Consider the following 26,525-nt stretch of genomic DNA (forward strand, 5'->3'; position numbering starts at 1 on the left):
AAATCCTATGGACGGAGGAGCCTGGTAGGCGGCAGTCCATGGGGTCCCTGAGGGTCGGACACGACTGAGAGACTTCACTTTCACTTTTCACTTTCATGCCTTGGAGAAGGAAATGGCAACACACTCCAGTGTTCTTGCCTGGAGAATCCTAGGGACGGGGGAGCCTGGTGTGCTGCCGTCTATGGGGTTGCACAGAGTCGGACACGACTGAAGTGACTTAGCAGCAGCAGCAGCATGGAAGCATTTAATCCATTTACAGTTAAACTAATAATTGATACGTATGATCCTATTACCTACCATTTTCTTAATTGTTTTGGGTTTATTTTGTCTAAGTCTTTTCCTTCTCTTGTGTTTCCTGCCTAGAGAAGTTCCTTCAATATTTGCTGTAAAGCTGGTTTGGTAGTGCTGAATTCTCTTAACTTTTGCTTGTCTGGAAAGCTTTTGATTTCTCCATCAAATCTGAATGGGAGTCATGGGAGGTAGAGTATTCTTGGTTACAGGTTCCTCCCTTTCATCATTTTAAACATGTTATGCCATTCTCTTCTGGCTTTTAGAATTTCTGTTGAGAAATTAGCTGATAACCTTATGGGAGTTTCCCTGTATGTTATTTGTTGTTTTTCCCTTGTTGCTTTTAATATTTTACCTTTAATTGTCATCATTTTGATTACTAGGTGTCTCGGGCTGTTCCTCCTTGGGATTATCCCACCTGGGACTCTCTGTGCTTCCTGGACTTGGTTGACTATTTCCTTTCCCACATTAGGGAAGTTTTCAGCTAGTATGTCTTCAACTATTTTCTCAGGTCCTTTCTCTCTCTTTTCTCCTTCTGGGACCCCTATAATGTGAATGTTGGAGAATTTAACATTGTCCCAGAGGTCTTTAAGACTTTTTTTTTCCCTTTTCATTCTTTTTTCTATATTCTGTCTGTGACAGTAATTTCCACCATTCTGTCCTCCAGGTCACTTAACCATTCTGCATCAGTTATTCAGCTATTGATTATTTCTAGTGTATTGTTAATCTCTGTTTATTTGTTCTTGAGTTCTTAAGTCTTTGGTAAGCATTGCTTGCATCTTGTCAATCTTTACCTCTATTCTTTTTCTGAGATCCTGGGACACCTTCACTATCATATTCTGAATTCTTTTTCTGGGAGGTTGCCCATCTCCACTTCATCCGACTGTTTTTCTGGGTTTTATCTAATCCCTTTATCTGGAACAAAATCTGCTTTTTTCATCCTGGCTAATTTTCTGTGGGTTTCCCTGGTGGCTCAGATGGTAGAGAACCTACCAAGAATGTGAGAGACACAGATTCAATCTCTGGGTAGGGAAAGTCCTCTGGAGAAGGAAACTGCAACCCACTCCAGTATTCTTGCCTGGAGAATTCCATGGGCAGAAGAGCCTTGTGAACTACATTCCATGGGGTCACAAAGAGTCTGACATGACTGAGTGACTTACACATAAACACAACTTTCTGTGATATGATTTTGATTCTAATTGTTGCAGGATTGTGGTTCTTCTTGCTTCTTCTTCCCACCCTCTGGTGGATGAGGCTGAGAGACTTCTATAAGCTTTTTGATGGGAGGGACAAGGTGGGAAAAACTAGATCTTGCTCTAGTGGATAGGGCTGTGTTTATTCCTCCTGAGGTGACCCAGTCTATGGGCTCTATGGTGGGGTTAATGATTACCTCCAAGAGGATTTATGCCAAAGAGCCCCTTCCAGGACTGCTGCTGCCAATGCCCTGTTGCCACAGTGAGATACTGCCCACTCACACCTCCACAGGATGCCCTCCAACACTAGCAGGTAGGTCTGGGTCAGTCTCCTATAGGATCACTGCTCCTTTCCCCTCGGATTTTGTCTGTGCCCTAAAGGGGGGAGTCTCTGTTTCCCCTACTCCTGTGGAAGTCCTGTAATCAAATCCCACTGATGTTCAAAGTCAGATTCCCTGGGGATTCTTAGTCCCTTTTCCAGGTCCCCAGGCTGGGAAGTCTGACACGAGGCTCAAAACCTTCACAATAATGGGGGAACTTCTTTGGTATTATTGTTCTCCAGATTGAAGGCTGCCCCCTCATGGGGTATGAGATATAATTTTGATCATGTTTGCACCCCTCCTACCATCTCATTGCAGCTTCTTTGTCTTTGGATATTGGATATCTTTACTTGGTGGGTTCCAATGTCCTCCTGTCAATGGTTGTTCAACAGCTAGCTGTGATTTTGGTGCTTTTGCAGGAGGAGATGAACGCACACCCTTTTACTCTGCCACTTGAACCAGAAGCCCTATTATTGGCAGTATTGTAAATGAAAATTTTTAATTTCTCTTTCTTAGTTTGTTGTCAGTATTTTGAAATGAAGGTAATTTCTATATATTGATTTATGTCCTACTAATCTGATGAATTTTTAAATCAGTTTCAACAGGTTTTCAGAGGAGTCTTTTGGGTTTTATATATATAATATCGGAGAAGGCAATGGCACCCCACTCCAGTACTCTTGCCTGGAAAATCCCATGGATGGAGGAGCCTGGTGGGTTGCAGTCCATGGGGTCGCTAAGAGTTGGACACGACTGAGCGACTTCACTTTCACATTTCACTTTCATGCATTGGAGAAGGAAATGGCAACCCACTCCAGAGTTCTTGCCTGGAGAATCCCAGGGACGGGGGAGCCTGGTAGGCTACCGTCTATGGGGTCACACAGAGTTGGACACGACTGAAGTGACTTAGCATAGCATATATATTATTGTGTCATTTGCAAGTAGAAACAATTTTACTTCTTTCTTTACCACTAAAATGCTTTGTATTTATTTTACTGCCTAATAGCTCTGGAGATTCCAGTACTCTTTTGATGGAAAGTGGTGGAATATGCAACATCTTATTTCTGTCTTACAAGTTTTCATTTTTCACCATTGGGTATGTTAGTGTAGGTTTGTCATACATGGCTTCTATTATGTTGAGGCACAATACCTTCCCTCTATACCCATTCTGTTGAGAGTTTTTATTTTAAATGGATTTTGAATTTTGTCAAATACTTTATCTGCATCTACTGGTATGACCATGTAAATTTTATCCTTGATTGTGTTAATGTGGTGTATCACATTCCTTGATTTGGGAATTTTGAACCATGCTTGCATCCCTGGAATAAATTTCACTTCATTTTGTATGATCCTTTTGGTGTACCATCAAATTTGATTTATTACCATTCTTTATTTTTGTATAACATATAGTCTATGGTTTTCAGTGTTGCTTTTTATTTTTTAATTTATTTTTTAATTTTATTTTTTAATTTAATTTTATTTTTAAATTTTACAAAGTTGTATTAGTTTTGCCAAATATCAAAATGAATCCGCCACAGGTATACATGAGTGCCCCACCCTGAGCCCTCCTTCCTCCCTCCCCATACCATCCCTCTGGGTCATCCCAGTGTACTAGCCCCAAGCATCCAGTATTGTGTATCGAACCTGGACTGGCAACTCGTTTCATACATGATATTTTACATGTTTCAATGCCATTCTCCCAAATCTTCCCACCCTCTCCCTCTCCCACTTTTTAAAAATGGATTAACTAGTTTAAAATCTATTTTAAAAAGTATTATGTGAACAGATACTCACACCCTTCACTCCCCTCAAAAAATCTCTTACAGGTGTCTGACTCATAAATCCAATTTGTCAGCATTTTTATTAGCTTATGTTTATCACTTCCTTCGGAACCACTCTGTTTTATTTTCTAATAAATCTGTCTTTTAACTTTTATACTTACTTATTGCTTTTATATGATAAATGTTTAAATTATATGACTACAGTAACAATTATGTCTGACAAATGTATTTGGGGACAAAACATTCAACTTTTGGCATACAAATAAGAAGTGGGAGAAGAAATGTGTGTGTGAGACAGCACTAACCCCACACATGGGCCCCACCAAGGGACAGGTAATTCAGAGCAGCTGTTGAACAGGAGTTGGGAAGACATTCTACAGTATTTTCTACCTTAGATGCATACATGGAGGAAATACATATAACATAATAAAAATAATTATTTTACCAGAAGTCAAGAAAAAGCAGAGAGTAATAAAATGAAGTGGAAAAAAACAAGAGACTGATGGCATGGGGCATGCTTTTTTTGGCAATTAACTACAACCTGTTCAAGGGTGCCAATTATAACATATTTTGCCTACCTACCATTACTCTGTTTGACCAAAGCATTTTTTGAAGATGTGGAAAAGTCTGACTTATGTAGAATAGCAATTATCTTTTTGTAAAGAGATAAATTTAGACACCTGAAAGTATATATACATAAAAACTAACACATAAAACTATTTTCTTTAAAAAAGGCATGTATTACTGAGTTAAATATTGCAAATAAAAATTAATTAATTACTTAAAGTACCTACAGAGATGATCTTACATTTTCTCAATCCTTCAATTTCCACTTTAACATGGCAGGTTAACAAGTGGAAGATTGACAGTTAATAATAACAATGAAAACTTTTGTGTCAAATTTGATGAAAATCATACTTAATTTACAGTTTTAAAGATGAAAAAATAAAAGAAAAATAATTGTGTGAAAAGAAAAAAAAAATAGAACATAAAATCATTATTGGTATCATTGGTTAAGAATTTGTTGCTAATTACTGGAGAAGGAAATGGCAATCCACTCCAGCACTCTTGCCTGGAAAATCCCATGGACAGAGGAGCCTGATGGGCTACAGGCCATGGGGTCACAAAGAGTTGGACACGACTGAGCAACTTCACTTTCACTTAGATTCAGAGGTAGCATCTATACAAAAGAGATTGTGCTGTTGTTATGGTAAATGTCTTTTAAAACTGAAGTAGAGAGTAAACATTCAAACATTTTTTAAAAATCTGAATTTTAAAAGGTCTATGTTTGAACACCTTTATAAAGAAACTGACAGGTATAGATTAAATAAATCTAGAAAGAGTTTACCTTTAAAACTGTAAGTATTAATTTTGTAATACTGAATTTCTTATAATGAAAGCAAAGGAAATCTGAGACATAATACACTTTAAGAAATATCTTTGTAAATAATATTTATGGGAAAAATTTAAATCTAAATAATATGACATGTGATTAGTTAATACAGATTATTGAGATTATATGTTTTATAAATTATTCTGTAATGGAACTCCAATACTTTGGCCACCTGATGTGAAAAACTGACTCATTGGAAAAGACTCTGATGCTGGGAAAGATTGAAGGCAAGAACAGCAGGGGACATGTGGCATGCATTACCACATTTGATAATCTCATATACCTCATGAAATATGAACAATTTATTGAAAAGAAAACTGGATAATATAAGTTAAAAGATTTTTTTTCAAGTGAATACAAGCAGGTTTGTGTTAGTTGTTCAGTCGTGTCCAACTCTTTGTGACCCCATGGTCTGTCCATGGAATTCTCTAGGCAAAAATACTGGAGAGTAGTAAATAAACCAAAGCTCAGGTTTTTATCTTTATAAGTTTAGATGGCCTGGCATTGTGCCTGAATTGTCTCACCTTAAAAGTTGCACTTGTAAGGCTTTGTTTTCTTTAGAAAACATTCTCAAACTTAATTGTGCATGTGGCTCATCATGAGTTGTTAATAAAAGATGGACACTTTGGTCGTGACCCTAGAGAACCTGAATCTGTAAGTTCAGATTGGGACCCTGGTTGAATGACGAGATCATTCATGGAGAGTTCTCTCATTTATGTAGAGAAGGGTTGAACAAGAAGACTTAAGACGTCTCAAGAATTTATCTTTTACTTTAGACTCTTGGCTAACTTTTGAGTTTGAGTAAACACATGGAAATAGCCTATTTTAATCTTTTAAGTAATAAAAACCTTGGTCTTAAACCAATTTTCTTTTGTATAAATTTTACCTTGACCTAATAAAGGAGCAGTTCTAGATCTACAAAGGAATTACCCTTTCTAACGTCAGTGATAACCTTTGCAGTATGACATATAAATATCAGAACCATTTAAGTTGGCCACACCAAAAAGTCCTTAGAGAAATGAATAAATTGTGGGAATAAGGCTTTATTTGGGCAACATAGAAAATGTTTACCAGGAAATAAGAATATGTTCAAGGTAAAATTTACTCATATGTGACTACTGGAAAAACCATAGCTTTGCCTAGATGGACCTTTGTCAGCAAAGTAATGTCTTTGCTTTTTAATATGCTGTATAGGTTGGTCATAGCTTTTCTTCCAAGGAGCAAGGGTCTTTTAATTTCATGGCTGCAGTCACCATCTGCATTGATTTTGGAGCCCAAAAAAATAAAGTCTCTCATTGTTTCCCCATCTATTTGCCATGAAGTGATGGGACTGGATGCCATGATCTTAGTTTTCTGAATGTTGAGTTTTAAGCCAACGTTTTCATTCTCCTCTTTCACTTTCATTAGGTTCATTTAGTGATTCTTCGCTTTCGGCCATAAGGGTGGTGTCACCTGCATATCTGAGGTTATTGATATTTCTCCCGGCAATCTTGATTCCAGAGTGTAATTCATCCAGCCCAGCATTTCTCATGATGTACTCTGCATATAAGTTAAATAAGCAGGGAGGCAATATACCCCTTTCCTGATTTGGAAACAGTCTGTTGTTCCATGTCCAGTTCTAACTGTTGTTTCTTGACCTGCATACAGATTTCTCAGGAGACAGGTCAGGTGGTCTGGTATTCTTATCTCTTTTAGAGTATTTCACAGTTTGTTGTGATCCATATAGTCAAAGACTCTGGCTTAGTCAATAAAGCAGAAAAAAAAAAAAAAAAAAGAAAGAAGATATTTTTTTTTCTGGAACTGTCTTGCTTTTTCAATGATCCAATGGATGTTGGCAATTTGATCTCTGGTTCCATTGCCTTTTCTAAATCCAGCTTGAATATCTGCATGTTCATGGTTCATGTACTATTGAAGCCTGGCTTGAAGGATTTTGAGCATTACTTTGGCTGAGTGCCGAAGAATTGATGCTTTTGAACTGTGGTGTTGGAGAAGACTCTTGAAAGTGCCTTTGACTACAAGGAGATCAAACTAATCCATCCTAAAGATTTGAAGCTAAAAGTCCAATACTTTGGCCACCTGTTGCAAAGAACTGACTCATTGGAAAAGATCCTGATTTTGGGAAAGATTGAAGGCAGAAGGAGAAGGGGATGACAGAGGATGAGACGGTTGGACGGCATCACCAACTCCATGAACACGAATTTGAGCAAACTCCAGGAGTTAGTGTTGGACAGGGAAGCCTGGTGTGCTGCAGTCCATGGGGTTGCAAAGAGTCAGACATGACTGAGAGACTGAACTGAACTGAAAATTTACTCAAATGAAAGTTTTATCTAGGACAAGATATAATTCCCCTAACTTAATGTTCAGTTCATTACATTATAAACTTAACAGTAATAAATCAGTAGTAGAAATTTGTTTACCACCTTCCTAGTGATAAAAAAGATTTTTTGATAAAAATTTTCCTGCTTGGTTTTATTATATATTTCATATTTTAGGACATCTGGCTATTTCTGTGCTTTCAGTGTTTAACAAATCTGTCACTTGTACATTTTACAATTGCCAACCATTTTAATTTCTTTACTAGAATATTTAATAAACATCTGTACAAATAATTTTAGATTTCAATGTTTCATAAAGATCAATCTTTCAGTATTCATATCTAAGTATTAATCTTTCTTTGATTATCATATTCCAGATTTGAACTTGCTTCATTATTATTTAGGCTTCCTAGGTGACACTCGGAGAAGGCAATGGCACCCCACTCAAGTACTCTTGCCTGGAAAATCCCATGGACGGAAGAGCCTGGTGGGCTGCAGTCCATGGGGTCGCTAAGAGTCGGACATGACTGAGTGACTTCACTTTCACTCTCATGCATTGGAGAAGGAAATGGCAATCCACTCCAATGTTCTTGCCTGGAGAATCCCAGGGATGGGGGAGCCTGATGGGCTGCCGTCTATGGGGTCGCACAGAGTCGGACACAACTGAAGTGCTTTGCATAGCATAGCATAGGTGACCCTAGTGGTGAAGTAACTTCCTGTCAAAGCAAGAGACATAGGAGATGGGGGTTTGATCCTTAGGTCAGGAAGATCCCCCGGAGGAGGGCATGACAACCTACTCCAGGATTCTTGCCTGAAGAATCCCATAGACAGAAAAGCCTGGCAAGTTTCAGTCCATAGGGTTGTCCATAGGGTTGCAAAGAATCAAGCATGACTGAAGTGACTTAGCCCCCCCCACACACACACACACATACACACATTATCATTTATACCTACATTTAAATTCTTACCTTGGCTAAAGCTGTTTCATGATATTATAATCAAGAAGTGTTTCAATAGCACTTTATCTACTTGTATTATTTTATTCATCCAAAAAAGCTACCAACTACTACTAACAGTAATTTAATTCAACATATTTAATGGATAATTATTAATGTACAAAGCACCATAGTAGGTCATGAGGGGTATGAAAAAATAAGTGTAACTGACCCACCAATCAGAATGTCTATGGTAAAATAAAGGAAAAGAAACCTCATTATAAAGAAAAAATATATCAAAAGGCTATATAAAATGTAATACACTTAGACTGCCTTCAACTCTATTTGTAAAACTATGAGAGTTTATTTTTAGTTTCAGGAATTATTTTCACTTGTCACTCCATCTGAGATAGATTTCTTTTTTTTTCTTTTTGTGAGTCACCAAAACTATATGACTGTGGATACCTGGTGTTTCTGGTCTGCAGGGGCTAATCATCACATAATAGCTTTTTTGTATTTTAGTTTGAGGTTAGTGGATGCTTTAAGGCAAAACTGAATGAGTTTCCAATAGCCAGTCCAAAATTCCAAGAAATACAGACATGGAATGCCTAGGGTTATTCTCAAATGAAGTTAGATTTGAATTGCATCCACTATTCTTTATTACAATGTGTACATGATCAAAGCAAATACCATAGTCTCTGCTTGCCTCTGTGACTTAATTTCACAATATTGGGTTTAAATATAGCTTTTGTAATGTCTACTAAACTGAGGAAGCCTGAAAACATTGATAGAGTATAACAATTTTCTATAATAACCTATTTAGAGATTATTTTGTGAGGCAAAACAGGGATCTCAATATAGTACCAATTAAATAATGAAATTTTATCAATTGAGATTCCACTCATAAAGTATTAGGTTGTTCATATTAAAACATATGTTAGCATTAAATTTACACCATTAACATGTTAGAAGAGAAGTGATAAAACTTTCTTCAGAAAACAAACTGCTTTCAAGGACACAAATGTTAAAGATGCTATATTTCATGTGTGATCATTATAAATAAAAATATACTATATTCATGTCATATTTTAAACCTTTAATACATAGTTAAATATTTTACCATTAATAAATATTTAAATGATTTGTTATTTTAGTGGACAATTTTTCTAATTGGTAGTCTAATGTAAAAAAAACATAGTTACTGATTTCAGTCAGGATATGTTTGGAATCTGACTTTGTAACTTGCAGTTTACATAGACTTGATTGAGTCTCAGATTTCATTTTTATAAAGTTATAATAATATTGACTCCATCTACAAATTGAAGAGTAGATTATAAATAGTCTATATGAATTTCCTGGCAATATTCATCTATCAACAAATATCTGATTTGTTATCATTTCTAGTGAGAGAGTCAATTCCTAGGTAGGTTGGTAAGAAGTCTGCGGTCCCAATGAGGAGAAATGGGTCTGGGGCTCCAAAGCAGAGATAGGTGTCTGGGATTCCCAAGGAGGAGGAAAGGACAAATGTCTTCTTTTTAATCTATATTCCTTAGTCTTAATCATGTAAAACATTATTTTCTTTATCTTTTTCTGATGATTACACAACAAACAACTCAGTTTAAGCTCTGTACTAAGGATTATATGGCAACCCACTCCAGTATTGTTGCCTGGAGAATCCCTTGGACAGAGGAGCCTGGCGGGACAGAGGAACCTGGCGGGCTACAGTCCATGGGGTCGCAAGGAGTCTGACACAACTAAGCGACTAGACAACACCACCAAGAATTATATAACAACAATGTATTCTGTTTGAGGACAGTTTCTCCTTTCTGAAAACCTTCTGGCTAATCCCTTTATCTTAAAATGTAAATTGTGGGAGTGGGTTTAGTAAGATCTTTACAACCTTGAGACATTCTTTTGATTTATTGTAATAACTAATTTAAAAAAGTATATATATCCCTTCCTTAGACCTAGCAAGGGGGACACTCTCTGCCTCCCTTCTGATGTCTATGTCAGAAGCTTTCTCTGTCCCTTTTAACTGTAATAAAACTTCTACCACACAAGAGCCCTGAGTGGGCAAGCCTAGTGTCTGGTCCTGAAGCTAAATCGCCTTCTTTGGAGATCAGGAATCCAGCATCGTTCACACTGAGCTATCACTAGGCTGCTTCTCGTTTCAGAAAAACACTAAATAAATGAATAAATACACCAAGAACCTTTTTAAAAACAAAATCCACAATATAATCTTTTCACTTATGATGACTGGTTTCTTCATCAATTATTCTGAACTGGCAAGGATTAGTGATTTACCACAGCATAAAATGCACGTGTAGATTATAAGTGAATCCTCCTGATGACTTTAAGTTGAGCACGGTTTACCCCTGCCATACTTCTTCAATGCCAGTAAAACCTCCTTTTCAGCAGCACAAAGTAGAATGTGAGTTTATTGTGATCATGACAGAGACTCTATGAACAACTTCAGAGAAGATTATACCATGAATCTATGAAACAACCAAACAATGCGATTTTAATGTCTTAAAGATATTTTTTCTTATTAAATAATACTGAATGAACATGAACCTCTACTCAATTATCCACTTTTATTTCTCTCATCATTTCCCTCTTCCATATCTGAGGAGGTGAAATCCACTCCTACCACATACTTTCAGCCAAAATCTCCAATATTGTTCATCTTCTTCCTATCTCCTTATAGACATTTCTTATGATTTACTGACAAAATAAGAGCATTTAGAAGAGAACTTCATAATATTCTTACCCACATATCTACCACTCTATTTGTGTCTGTCCCCTGCACCCTTCCCCCAGCATCACACTCACATTCATTTTATTTTTGTGATAGATTAGCTCTTGCTCTAATCCAAGGTCTACGCTTGTGTTTCGAATCCATAAAACATTTTATACAGTATGGTGCTAGTAATCTTTTTAATTGATAGTTGCCCTGTGAAAAAAAAAATCTGGATCCCTGGTGGCTCAGGCAGTAAAGAATCCACCTGCAATGAAGGAGACCAGGGTTTGATCTCTAGGTCAGGATGATCCCCTGTAGAAGGAAATGGCAACCCACTCTAGTATTCTTGTCTGGAGAAATCCATGATCAGAGGAGCCTGGTGGGCTGTACAGTCCATGGGGTCACAAAGAGTCAGACAGGACTGTGCAATGAACACATTCATTCATAGCCAGAGTGGAACAACCCACCTAGATATGAGGTTTTAATGATATAATAAAAATAGCCTACTTTCTTTGTAAGGATTATGTCTAGAAGTATGCCTCAGATTAGCAGTTTCTTTTTAAGGCTATGGGTTAATGGTGCCTCTATCAGATTTCTTCATTATTATACAATGTTTATGATTGCTAAGCCATATTAATTAAAATAATCAAGCAACTCTCCTAATAACTGGGTAGAGTCATCCTCTGAACAAATGCTTAAGTGTCACTGCTATTGCCAACTTATTAAATATTTAATACTGCCTAATAAACACAAAGTTGAATAGTAAGTTTACATAAACTAATAATATAATACTTTACATTTAGGAAGATACAAAGCAGGAAAAACATTTCAGGATAAAAAGACTGAAATTTCAGGTATTATTGGATATAATTTAAGGAACAGTCTCAAGAAAACATATTTTTTTCCTTCTTCTGCATCAGCTCATCTACGAACCAATTTATTTCTGAAATAGGCCCCAGGGACAGGCTGTTTGGTGACTATAATGGGGGATATCTGACTGGCCACTCAAGGAAATTGCTATGGACTTTTAATCTTATTTTGATTAAGTTCCGTGTAGATTGTGTCTGCCAGGCTAGCACTAAGATTACTGTTTCTGAGCCCCTTTGGCTGTTATTGGACTGAGACTCTCAATTTTTTTCCCCTACTTTTTGAGGTTAGGCTGAAACAATATTACCCATTTCTTACAACTAGTATATATTTAAATTTTAAATTGTGCTGGAAACTCTAATGTTAATAAAGACATCATATTTAACAAGTCACAAGCTTAAGAAAGTCATTTGTTTTGGGGAAAATTGTTTTATGTTAAAAAAAAGGGAAAATTATTTAAGGGAAAAACACAATATTTGTACATGTTTGAAGATGCAAAATGATAAATAAGGAAATCAAGTATAGTTTAAAAATAACTAATCAATGAATATGTAATGTAGAGGAGCCACAGATATAGTAAACTGTAGGAGGCTTTTAAAATCTATTTTCTGCAAACATCTAATCAAAATAAGGAAAACTTAATGTGTGCTATCTTAGACCCATCACAATAGAAACAATAAGACACTGCCTTTCATCTTGCAGTGGGTGAGCAGTTTTAATTGTCTACACATCAATCCATTCTTTTCTTCTTCTAAATGGAGTCCTGATATTATGCAAGCATCTGCCCTTCCCCCTTGCAGCATAGGTGAATCGGGGAAATTGCATTCTACCCTAAAAGGCAGAGATGGGCCATTTGGGGTCAACTAATCCTGGAAGGTTCTTTCCATTTTTTAGCTCAAAGTTTTCATAGGAAATCCAGACTTCACATCAAACAGCTCATGGCATGGCTTCCAAATTGGTAACAATTTATGGGTACACCGAAGACTTTCTAGAGCTTAATTAGGCTCAAAAAATGGACTTGCATTTCATTATTAGAACATAAATTTCCTGTCTCCCTTCAGTTTATGAATAACAAAGTATGTTGTACCAGCTGTTTTCAGAAAAAATAAAAGGCCTTAATATAAAACAATTCTTTCTTCAGGACATGATCTGAGAATTTCTTTATTGCTAAAACAAGTTCAGAGCAGAATTTCTGTTGTCTGTCTCGAAAACATTTTGACATTTCTGCTCTTAATATATTACTTGTCAGAAATATCGGCAGCTTAGAGCAAAATTTCTCAGTTGTCTGCAGTAGAACACTTTTGTGAAAGGTGTTTTACAGGAGAGGTGACATCTGATCCTTATAGCTGTTAGCCCATTAGGCAGACACTGGGCAGTCAGAATCTTCAGGTGACTTGTTTGAAGCCATAAGCAGTGTGTTCTACAACTCTTATTAACTTATTTGAAAGCAGTACAGCTGGAAATGGTAGTGAAGTGCTTGTCTGGAGAATCTGATTTATAATTCAGAGCAATCCTATTGGTCATAGTTGAGTGGACAGGATTATTCTAGTTATCTCTTTCAATACAGTAATCTCATAGATGTATTGCCTATTCTAGAAAAACATTATGTTTTTCTACTATACACTTGTTCATTTAGAACTTGGTAAAATCTAAAAATAGTTTACACTTTACAATAAGAGGCAATACATGATGTGTGCTTTCCTTATAAACCTTCACAAGCCAATATTTTGCCTTATTTTTTAAAATATCCATTAGTTTTGTAGAGAATTAATGAAATGTTCAATAATATATTTAAAATTTAATAATATTTTTAAAAGACTGTCCTGCAAATTAAAGTAACACCAACTATAATATAAAATTTCCTATGATTTATTATCTAATAATTAGTTCTAAACCATTGTTCAATTACATATTTGCTGCTTAAAAACTCTTTCTAAGTTAGTTTTAGTGTCAATTATTTTCAAGAGGATGCACAAATTAATGAGATTAACTGATTACCAATTACTAATATTTTCATCAAAATGATATACAAAGCCATGTGAGAGTATATATGAAAGTTCTATTTTCAATCAATAGATAGATGAGGAATTCAAAGTAAAAACTATTTTTCCTTTCTGCAGAGCTATTTTTTAATCTCTTTTAAAGTGTTTTCCAAACCTATTTGCATATAAGTTTTAATAGACTGATGGCACAATGTATATATATATAGGCATGTGAAAGTTGTTCAGTCATGTCTGACTCTTTGTGACCCCATGGACTATACAGTTCATGGAATTCTTCAGGCCAGAACACTGGAAAGAGTAGCTTTCCACTTTTCCAGGGGATCTTCCCAACCAAAGGCTCAAACTCAGCTCTCCCACATTGCAGGCAGATTCTCTACCAGCTGAGTCACAAGGGAAGACTAAGAATACTGCAGTGGGTAGCCTATCCCTTCTCCAGATCTTTCAGACCCAGGAATCAAACCAGGGTCTCCTGCATTGCAGGCAGATTCTTTACCAACTGATCTATTAGGGAAGCCTCCAATATAAGCATACTACTAATTTAAATGCATCATGAAGACAACAATCTCAAAAACTAAAATAAGTACTAAACGAATCATAGCTGAGTTTGGAAAGAAAATTTCTATATTAGGAAGTAATAGAAGTAGTCCTTCATATTACAAATAGCTGTGAAAAGAAGAGAAGCAAAAAGCAAAGGAGAAAAGGAAAGATATAAGCATCTGAATGCAGAGTTCCAAACAATAGCAAGAAGAGATAAGAAAGCCTTCTTCAGCGATCAGTGCAAAGAAATAGAGGAAAACAACAGAATGGGAAAGACTAGAGATCTCTTCAAGAAAATTAGAGATACCAAGGGAGCATTTCATGCAAAGATGGGCTCAATAAAGGACAGAAATGGTATGGATGTAACAGAAGCAGAAGATATTAAGAAGAGGTGGCAAGAATACACAGAAGAACTGTACAAAAAAGATCTTCATGACCAAGATAATCATGATGGTGTGATCACTCACCTAGAGCCAGACATCCTGGAATGTGAAGTCAAGTGGGCCTTAGAAAGCATCACTACAAACAAAGCTAGTGGAGGTGATGGAATTCCAGTTGAGCTATTCCAAATCCTGAAAGATGATGCTGTGAAAGTGCTGCATTCAATATGCCAGCAAATTTGGAAAACTCAGCAGTGGCCACAGGACTGGAAAAGGTCAGTTTTCATTCCAATCCCAAGAAAGGCAATGCCAAAGAATGCTCAAACTACCCGCGCAATTGCACTCATCTCACACGCTAGCAAAGTAATGCTCAAAATTCTCCTTCAGCAATACGTGAACCGTGAACTTCCACATGTTCAAGCTGGTTTTATAAAAGGCAGAGGAACCAGAGATCAAATTGCCAACATCTGCTGGATCATCGAAAAAGCAAGAGAGTTCCAGAAAAACATCTACTTTTGCTTTATTGATTATGCCAAAACCTTTGACTGTGTGGATCACAATAAACTGTGGAAAATTCTGAAAGAGATGGGAATACCAGACCACCTGACCTGCCTCTTGAGAAACCTATATGCAGGTCAGGAAGAAACAGTTAGAACTGGACATGGAAACAGACTGGTTCCAAATAGGAAAAGGAGTATGTCAAGGCTGTACGTTGTCACCCTGCTTATTTAACTTCTATGCAGAGTACATCATGAGAAATGCTGGGTTGGAAGAAGCACAAGCTGGAATCAAGATTGCTGGAGAAATATCAATAACCTCAGATATGCAGATGACACCACCCTTATGGCAGAAAGTGAAGAGGTTATGATCCAGCAATCCCACTCCTGGGCATACATACTGAGGAAACCAGAAGGGAAAGAGACATGTGTACCCCAATGTTCATCACAGCACTGTTTATAATAGCCAGGACATGGAAGCAACCTAGATGTCCATCAGCAGATGAATGGATAAGAACGCTATGGTACATATACACAATGGAGTATTACTCAGCCATTAAAAAGAATACATTTGAATCAGTCTAGTGAGGTGGATGAAACTGGAGCCTATTATACAGAGTGAAGTAAGCCAGAAGGAAAAACACCAATACAGTATACTAACGCATATATATGGAATTTAGAACGATGGTAACAATAACCCTGTGTACGAGACAGCAAAAGAGACACTGATGTATAGAACAGTCTTATGGACTCTGTGGGAGAGGGCGAGGGTGGGAAGATTTTGGAGAATGGCATTGAAACATGTAAAATATCATGTATGAAATGAGTTGCCAGTCCAGGTTCGATGCACGATACTGGATGCTTGGGGCTGGTGCACTGGGACGACCCAGAGGGATGGTATGGGGAGGGAGGAGGGAGGAGGGTTCAGGATGGGGAACACATGTATACCTGTGGTGGATTCATTTTGATATTTGGCAAAACTAATACAATTTTGTAAAGTTTAAAAATAAAATAAAATTTAAAAAAATAAATAAATAAAAATAAAAATTGATAAATGAAAAAAAAAATAAAAAGTCAATCTCGAAAGTGAAAAAAAAAAGAAAGTGAAAGAGGAGAGTGAAAAAGTTGGCTTAAAACTCAACATTCAGAAAATGAAGATCATGGTATCTGGTCCCATCACTTCATGGGAAATAGATGGGGAAACAGTGGAAACAGTGTCAGACTTTATTTTTGGGGGCTCCAAAATCACTGCAGAAGGTGACTGCAGCCATGAAATTAAGAGACGCTTACTCCTTGGAAGGAAAGTTATGACCAACATAGACAGCATATTAAAAAGCAGAGGCAGCACTTTGCCAACAAAGGTCCATTTAGTCAAGGCTATGGTTTTTCCAGTGATCATGTATGGATGTGAGAGTTGGACTGTGAAGAAAGCTGAGCGCCAAAGAATTGATGCTTTTGAACTGTGGTGTTGGAGAAGACTCTTGAGAGTCCCTTGGACTGCAAGGAGATCAGCCCTGGGTGTTCTTTGGAAGGAATGATGCTAAAGCTGAAACTCCAGTACTTTGGCCACCTCATGTGAAGAGTTGACTCATTGGAAAAGACTCTGATGCTGGGAGGGATTGGGGGCAGGAGGAAAAGGGGACGACAGAGGATGAGATGGCTGGATGGCATCACGGACTCGATGGATGTGAGTTTGAGTGAACTGCAGGAATTGGTGATGGACAGGGAGGCCTGGTGTGCTGCAATTCATGGGGTCGAAAAGAGCTGGACGTGACTGAGCGACTGAACTGAACTGAAAGTGTTCAATGGCTAACAGTCTTAGGGTTATCATATTTTCTCATTGCATAACAGTCTGTAGGAATCAGTTAACAATCTTTTTTTTCTTTCTAAATTTTAAAGTGTAGTTTTTACTTTATGATTTTATGTGATAAAATTAAATGTATCAGAAGTTAAACTCTTTTTGTGTTATATATTTATCATCTTTCTATATATTTTTTGAAATCTAACTCTTTATAAGGGCTTCCCTGTGGCTCAGATGATAAAGCATCTGCCTGCAATGTGAGAGACCCAGATTCCATCCCTGGGTCAGGAAGATCCCCTGGAGAAGGAAATGGCAACCCACTCCAGTATTCTTACCTGGAGAATTCCATGGACTGAGGAGACTGATGGGCTCACATTCACACAGATGCTATGGATTGTGAAGACAAATTCAGTATTCAGATACACATTTTGAATCCTGAGAAGTTAGTACAGTCATATTATTCTTTCTTAAGGGAAAACAAGAAAAACATAGGAAATATATTTCTGCTTGTGTGTGTGTGTGTATGTGCGCACATGTGTGTTTCTGCATGTAACATAAAATCTTTGTACTTCATCCAAAGAATTTTAAAAACTTGTACAATTTAAATTTTATTATCTGAGTTCCTAGCTTATATCTTCTAAAGTAATTTCCAAATTTCTGAACTTTTTCTTTTTTCCAATTTTCTTGAACTGGTGTTGATATTTATGTTTAAAGATTTGACCTGAGAAAACAGAAAATTCTGCTATTGCCAAAACATGGACATTGACATCATTATGCCAAGACTCTGTTCTACGTAGGAATCCTGTTACAGGGCCATTTCATTTGAAGCTGCATGTGGATCGTTTCCACTTCCTACCACCTGGAGACTACATTATGGCCCAGACTTAAGGATGGCTGGATAGCCCTACTCTTGGAACTTTTCATCATCAGAGATAAGAAATAGGTGCGGAGTCTGAAATTACTTGTGGCAACCACACAGATTTTTAACTTTGCTATTCAAACAGCAAGTGATGGGGTGAGGAAAAGCCCAGCAGCATTACTGGAAATGTGTGTGTGTGTATTTGATGCTGGTAGAGGCCAGTTGCAAGGAGCCATAGCTGACAGGTCAAAGGCCACAACATAACAAGCCTCCTTTTTTTTCCTGATACTGTCTCCGAGTTGCTCTCTGATTCCTGTCTAAGCCTATTTCTTCTGCCTTTTGGCGTCAAATTGGAGCAGTCCTATGCCTTTCCAATACATTTATTTCTACAAATAATTTCTCTTGTCTTCAAACAATAACACTAACTAAAGATCATATATGTTGCTAAAGTACTGGATTAACTAAATTTAAGTCATTTTACTTGTTGTAAAAATTCTTCAAACCTTTTGTATATTAATATACTTTGTGAATCTCCAGTCAAGGAGACATGTGATACACTTTAGGAGACAGTTGTTGATGTCTCTTATATGATGTCTCTCCTTAACTATACTCTTAAGTTTATCAGTATAGTTCAGTTCAGTCACTCAGTCAGGCCCGACTCTTTGTGACCCCATGGACTGTAGCACGCCAGGCCTCCCTGTCCCTCAACAACTCCCAGAGTTTATTCAAACTCATGTCCATTGAGTCAGTGTTGCCATCCAATCATCTCACCCTCTGTTGTCCCCTTCTCCTCCAGCCTTCAATCTTACCCAGCATCAGGGTCTTTTCTAATGAGTCAGTTCTTCGCCAGTTCATGTGGCCAAAATATTGGAGTTTCAGCTTCAACATCAGTCCTTCCAATGAACATTCAGGACTGATCTCCTTTAGGATGGACTGGTTGGATCTCCTTGCAGTCCAAGAGACTCTCAAGAGTCTTCTTTTACACCACAGTTCAAAAGCACCAATTTGTTGGCACTCAGCTTTCTTTATAGTCCAACTCTCACATCTGTACATGACTACTGCAAAAACCATAGCCTTGAATAGACGGATCTCTGTTGACAAAGTAATGTCTGCACTTTTTAATATGCTGTCTAGGTTGGTCGTAACTTTCCTTCCAAGGAGTAAGAATCTTTTAATTTCATGGTGGCAGACATCATCTGCAGTGATTTTGGACCCCACCAAAAATTAAGTCTGTCACTGTTTCCCCATCTATTTGCCATGAGTGAGGGGACCAGATGCCATGATCTTAGTTTCCCAAATGTTGAGCTTTAAGCCAACCTTTTCACTCTCCTCTTTCACTTTCATCAAGAGTCTCTTTAGTTCTTCACTTTCTGCCATAATGGTGGTGTCATCTGCATATCTGAGGTTATTGATATTTCTCCTTGATTCCAGCTTCTGCTTCATCTAGCCCAGCGTTTCTCATGATGTACTCTACTTATAAGTTAAATAAACAGGGTGACAATATACAGCCTTGACATACTCCTTTTCCTATTTGGAACCAGTCTGTTTCCATGTCCAGTTCTAACTGTTGCTTCCTGACCTGCATACAGATTTCTCAAGAGGCAGGTCAGGTGGACTGGTATTTCCATCTCTTTCAGAATTTTCCACAGATTGTTGTGATCCACACAGCCAAAGGCTTTGGCACAGTCAATAAAGCAGAAATAGATGGTTTTCTGGAACTCTCTTGTTTTTTTCGATGATCCAACAGATGTTAGCAATTGATCTCTGGTTCCTCTGCCAGAGGAAGTTCAAGGTTCATGTACTGTTGAAGCCTGACTTGGAGAATTTTGAGCATTATTTTGCTAGCATGTGAGATGAGTGCAATTGTCCAGTGGTTTGAGCATTCTTTGCCATTGCCTTTCTTTGGGATTGGAATGAAAACTGACCTATTCCAGTCCTGTAGCCACTGCTGAGTTTTCCAAATTTTCTGGCATATTGAGTGCAGCACTTTCACAGCATTATCTTTTAGGATTTGAAATAGCTCAACTGGAATTCCATCACCTCTACTAGCTTTGTTCATAGTGATGCTTCCTAAGGCCCACTTGGCTTCACACTCTAGGATGTCTGGCTTTAGGTGAGTGATCACATCATCGTGACTATTTGGGTCATGAAGATCTTTCCTGTACAGTTCTTCTGTGTATTCTTGCCACCTCTTCTTAATATCTTCTGCTTGTGTTAGGTCCATATCATTTCTGCCCTTTATTGTGCCCGTGTTTGCATGAAAATTTCCTTGGCATCTTTAATTTTCTTGAAAGATCTCTAGTCTTTCCCATTCTATTGTTTTCCTGGATTTCTTTGCACTGATCACTAGTGAATGCTTTCTTATCTCTCCTTGCTATTCTTTGGAACTCTGCATTCAAATGGGTATATCTTTCCTTTTCTCCATTTTTTGTTTTTTCCACTTCTCTTCTTTTCATAGCTATTTGTAAGGCCTCCTCAGACAGCCATTTTGCTTTTTTTTCCATTTCTTTGTTGTTGTTGTTGTTGATGGTCTTGATCCCTGTCTCCTGTACAATGTCACAAACCACATTCCATAGTTCATCAGGTACTCTATCAGATCTAGTCCGTTAAATCTATTTCCCAGTTCCACTGTATAATGGTAAAGTGAAAAGTGAAAGTGAAAAAGTGAAGTCACTCAGTCGTGTCCGACTCTTTGTGACCCCATGGACTCTAGCCTACCAGGCTCCTCTGTTCATGGGATTTTCCAGGCAATAGTACTGGAGTGGATTGCCATTTCCTTCTCCAGGGGATCTTCGTGAACCAGGGATCGAACCTGGGCCTCCCGCATTGTAGACAGACGCTTTACCATTTGAGCCACCAGGGAAGTCCAAGGAACTTGATTTAGGTCATACCTGAATGGTCTAGTCATTTTCCCTACTTTCATTAATTTAAGTCTGTATTTGGCAATAAGGAGTTCATGATCTGAGCTATAGTCAGCTCCTGGTCTTGTTTTTACTGACTGTATAGAGCTTCTCCATCCTTGGCTGCAAAGAATATAATCAATCTGATTTTGGTGTTGACCAGCTGGTGATGTCCATGTGTAGAGTCTTCTCTTGTGTTGTTGGAAGAGGGTGTTTGCTATGACCAGTGCGTTCTCTTGGCAAAGCTCTGTTACTCTTTGCCCTGCTTCATTCTGTACTCCAAGCCAAATTTGCCTGTTACTCCAGGTGTTTCTTGACTTCCTACTTTTGCATTCCAGTCCCCTATAATGAAAAGGATATCTTTTTGGGGTGTTAGCTCTAATAGGACTTTAGGACTTCATAGAACCATTCAACTTCAGCTTCTTCAGCATTACTGGTTGGGGCATAGACTTGGATTACTGTGATATTGAGTGGTTTGCCTTGGAAATGGACAGAGTTCATTCTGTCATTTTTGAGACTGCATCCAAGTACTGCATTTTGGAATCTTTTGTTGACTATGATGGCTACTCCATTTCTTCTAAGGAATTCTTGCCCACAGTAGTAGATATAATGATCATCTGAGTTAAATTCACCCATTCCAGTCCATTTTAGTTCTCTGATTCCTAAAATGTCAATGTTCACTCTTGCCATCTCCTGTCTGACCACTTCCAACTTGCCTTGATTCCTAGACCTAACATTCTAGGTTCCTATGAAATATTGCTCTTACACATCAGATCTTGCTTCCATCACCAGTCACATCCACACCTGGGTGTTGTTTTTGCTTTCACTGCGTCTCTTCATTCTTTATAGAATTATTTCTCCACTGATCTCCAGTAGTATATTGGGCACCCACTGAACTGGGGAATCCTCTTTAAGTGTCCTATCTTTTTGCCTTTTCATACTGTTCATGGGGTTCTCAAGGCAAGATTACTGGAGTGGTCTGCCATTCCCTTCTCCAGTGGACAACATTTTATCAGAAATCTCCACCATGACCAATCTGTTTGGGTGGCCCTACATAGGATGGTTCATAGTTTCATTGAGTTAGACAAGGCTGTGGTCCATGTGATTAGATTGATTAGCTTTCTGTGATTGTGGTTTATGTCTGTCTGCCCTCTGATGCCCTCTCTCAGCGCCTACCGTCTTACTGGGATTTCTCTGACCTTGGACATGTGGTGTTCCTCACTGCCCCTGCTCCTGACCTTGGATGTGGGTATCTCCTCTCGCCACTCCAGCTCCATGCAGCCACCATTCGCTGCTCCAGCTCAATAAAAGAAGGACTATATTTGTGTTTATAGCCATTAACCCCGCCATTGCTGAAGCCCATCTCCCACCTGCAAGGGCGCCTTATAAAAGATACATTTAATAACATATAACTTTCTGATTAACAAAGCCAAAAACGAAATTAAGCTCTTACATAAAACAAGAAAACTTAAACATCTTATCCCTTTGTTACTCTATCTCACACGTTACTTCTTTATGCATATTTTTATTTTAATCATTTTGTCACCCTGTTTATTTAACTTATATGCAGAGTACATCATGAGAAACGCTGGACTGGAAGAAACACAAGCTGGAATCAAGATTGCCAGAAGAAATATCAATAACCTCAGATATGCAGATGACACCACCCTTATGGCAGAAAGTGAAGAAGAACTCAAAAGCCTCTTGATGAAAGTGAAAGTGGAGAGTGAAAAAGTTGGCTTAAAGCTCAACATTCAGAAAACGAAGATCATGGCATCCGGTCCCACCACTTCATGGGAAATAGATGGGGAAACAGTGGAAACAGTGTTAGACTTTATTTTTCTGGGCTCCAAAATCACTACAGATGGTGACTGCAGCCATGAAATTAAAAGACGCTTACTCCTTGGAAGGAAAGTTATGACCAACCTAGATAGCATATTCAAAAGCAGAGACATTACTTTGCCAACAAAGGTCCGTGTAGTCAAGGCTATGATTTTTCCTGTGGTCATGTATGGATATGAGAGTTGGACTGTGAAGAAGGCTGAGCGCCGAAGAATTGATGCTTTTGAACTGTGGTGTTGGAGAAGACTCTTGAGAGTCCCTTGGACTGCACGGAGATCCAACCAGTCCATTCTGAAGGAGATGAGCCCTGGGCTTTCTTTGGAAGGAATGATGCTAAAGCTGAAACTCCAGTAATTTGGCCACCTCATGCGAAGGGTTGACTCATTGGAAAAGACTCTGATGCTGGGAGGGATTGGGGGCAGGAGGAGAAGGGAATGACAGAGGATGAGATGGCTAGATGGCATCACTGACTCGATGGACATGAGTCTGGGTGAACTCCGGGAGTTGGTGATGGACAGGGAGGCCTGGTGTGCTGTGATTCATGGGGTCACAAAGAGTTGGACACGACTGAGTGACTAATCTGATCTGAATATTTAAAAAATTTTCCCCAAGGAAATTATCACCCTAAGCATACTTTATACCATACTGTTAAATATTATAATTTATTTGCATTACTCTTGAAGTCAAAATGTGCTGTATATAACTTTGGAATATGAATTACTTCCAAAGTACTTTATATGGAATTATCTCAGAAATCTCCATGTTACCTTTAAGCTAATATTCAAGATGGTGGATGAGTAAATATTCTATGTCTTTGATTATCTGAGAATAACAATATGTTGGTTTCACATACACACTAATGTTGAGCCTGAGAAATATATTCTATGTACTTTCATAAAAGTGTACAAATTTGTCTTCAAATATCTATAAATAATTGCTATAATATATTCTGATATTTGTTGTTGTGCAGAAAAGAGTCTATGTCACTGTAACATTTTTAGGCTTAAACTGCCATTTTTTTGCATCTTAATTATAAGACTTTTTCTTTGGAAATTTAAATTTTGCAAAATATCTGTAGGTGTAGTAACTTTTAAAACTTTTTTGAGCATAATTAGTGAGTTTTAATCAACATACTTGCTTTTTTTCTAAAATCATGTATGTTTTTCTAATATTCTGTTTTATTAACTTATATGCTTTAATTTTCCTCATTGCTTCCTCAAGAATGCCAACATTCTTGGATTATATTCAGGTTTTAGACTGCTATCATCTTATTTTTTATTATTTTAATGGCCAGGTCTATACACCATGTTGGAGGGCTTCACATATTTGTAATATATTATTATTCCTATATTCTGAAATAGGAATTTCAACTTTTACCATTCTAAGTGAATGTCAGCCTCATTTGTTTTGACTGCTTAAATTTTTATATTATCTCATAGATATATAGATTAATTCTAGTTTTTCAATTTTGAAGTTTTCTTTCCATCTCTGCCCATTCTTCATATTTTTTTTCTTTCTTTCTGTTTTATAAAGCAACTTTTTGATTTTTTTAAGCTACTGAAATAGGTTTTTGTTTTTTAACAAAATCTGGAATTGTCAATGAATTATTTTGAGTCCTAATTAGCACTGCCTGCTTTAGTGTATTTTTCCTTTTTGGATTGCTTTTGCATTCCATCAGAAAGAAAGTTTACTTGTCTTTACTAATAAAATTATTTATTACTGGTATTTTCCACTAAAACAACATGTGAAATCTACTCTTTGTATCTCACCTGTTTTTATTAAGATTTTTTTTTTTTTTTTGCAAGCAGTAGAAACCAACTCTAACTGAAGCAAAAAAAAAAAAAGACTTTTTGGAAATATACTGATTAGGCTTGCAGAACTGAATGACATGATGAATGATCAAATCAAGAGAAGGACGGAAGCCAGGGAAAAATTAGGCACCAGCCACAAAACCTGTGAGTTTCTCCCATAGGTGCTAGAATGGAGTTCTCATTCCCTTCCAACCTGGAGTGCCTTTGCTAAAGATGCAAATTTCTGGGAAGAGAATTCATTTGTCCTTAGGTACTGACCTCATCCTTGTTAAAAGAGGGAAGAATCTGTGATTAGAAGTCCAGTGAACGAACACACCAGAAGAGGTTCAGTTCAGTTCAGTCATGCAGTTGTGTCCGACTCTTTGTGATCTGATGGACTGCAGGACACCAGGTCTCCCTGTCCATCACCAACTCCCGGAGTTTACTCAAACTCATCTCCACTGATTCAGTGATGACAACCAACCATCTCATTCTCTGTCATCCCCTTCTCCTCCTGCCTTCAATCTTTCCCAGCATCAGTATCTTTTCAAATGAGTGAGTTATTTGCATCAGGTGGCCAAAGTATTGGAGTTTCAGCTTCAGCATCAGTCCTTCCAATGAATATTCATGACTGATTTCCTTTAGGATGGACTGGTTTGATCTCCTTGCAGTCCAAGGGCCTCTCAAGAGTCTTCTCCAACATCACTGTTCAAAATTCTTTGGCATTCAGCTTTCTTTATGGTCCAACTCTCACATCCATACGTGACTACTGGAAAACCATATCTTTGACTAGATGGACCTTTGTCAGCAAAGTAATGCTCAGCTGGTAAAGAATTTTGCCTGCTATGAGAGAGACTCGAGTTCGATCCCTGGTTTGAGAAGATCCCCTGGAGAAGGGAAAGGCTACCCGCTCCAGTAAGAGTCGGACACGACTGAGCGACTTTCACCAGAAGAGGTGCTCATATCAAAAGAAACAGGTCAAAATCGATACTAGAGCAAAAATCCTGTGCATTTCTCCTTCTTTCAGTTTAACTCCCCTTCAGTTTCTATCTGCTTGTAATCAGTCTTTGGTGGCTTCAAAGAGTTGCTTATTATATTTTGTGCAGCATATGGTTGTTATCTGTGGGAGGATATGGTCCTACATCACCATTATTAGAAGCAGAACCACTCTGGGCTTTTTCTTACTGAAGGTGCATTCTGCAGTAAGTTAGCAGCAGGGTTTTATGTATGACCATTTGCTCAAGTTCATTTAAGGTAGTTCAAACTTTCCCATATTTATACTGTTATTTTCTCCTTCTTATATAAATGACTGAGAAACTGTGATAAAATATTCTATTATGACTATGATCTCATTTGAATATGAAAACTTTTACAAGTATGTGTTTTGAAACTGTATTATGTTCTTTATAAAATGTCTTCATTATATCTAATAATTATTTTGCATTCAAAGACTATTTTTACCTTATGTGAACATGGTTATGCCAGCTCTTTTTTGGCTGGCATTCCCATGTTACACTTTCTTCCCTTTATTTTTGAACTTCTGTTTTCCTGTACTTCAAATATATTAATTATAAATAGGATATATCTATTGTTCCTCTACCTTCAAATCTATTTGTTGTCTTTGGATGACTCATGGAAGAATTTATCTGTTTGTATACATTAAATTATGTGTGTATATAAATGGGAGCCCACTCCAGTATTCTTGCCTGGAAAATCCCATGGATCGTGGAGTCTGGTAGGCTGCCATCCATGGGACAGCAAAGAGTCGGACATGACTGAGTGTCTTCACTTTCACTTTCAAGTTATAATTATTTATCCAGCTTGATTAAATTGGTTGTCTCTTTTCATCCATTCTTTTTTCTTTATTATTTCCTTTTTTACTTTGGAAATTACACTTCTAATTCTATCTTTTGTTGGTTACTCAAGAAATTAAATAAATTTTTAAGATTTAATTCTAATGTTAATCAAAGCCTGTATCTTCCTCTCAATAATAAAAATTTAGCTTCACTTATAAATGAACCAACTTTCACAAAATTATGCAACTTAATTTTCTTTTTTGTGTTATTTAAGGTACTCAGAGGAAAATT

The 26,525-nt window shown here is 37.5% G+C and overlaps 1 long non-coding RNA gene across 1 annotated transcript in view; it reads left to right on the forward strand.

Annotated features, from left to right (window-relative positions):
* Nucleotides 1-1,316: 1,316 nt before the first annotated feature.
* LOC129629863 (uncharacterized) overlaps nucleotides 1,317-26,525 on the forward strand; it is a 39,229-nt gene continuing 14,020 nt past the window's right edge. Inside the window, exons 1-2 of the long non-coding RNA XR_008703354.1 lie at nucleotides 1,317-1,794; nucleotides 2,221-2,285. This is a non-coding gene — a long non-coding RNA (uncharacterized LOC129629863). The remainder of the gene's footprint in view (nucleotides 1,795-2,220; nucleotides 2,286-26,525) is intronic.

This window comes from Bubalus kerabau, chromosome 16 (assembly GCF_029407905.1).
Source record: "Bubalus kerabau isolate K-KA32 ecotype Philippines breed swamp buffalo chromosome 16, PCC_UOA_SB_1v2, whole genome shotgun sequence".
NCBI classification, from domain to species: Eukaryota; Metazoa; Chordata; class Mammalia; order Artiodactyla; family Bovidae; genus Bubalus; species Bubalus kerabau.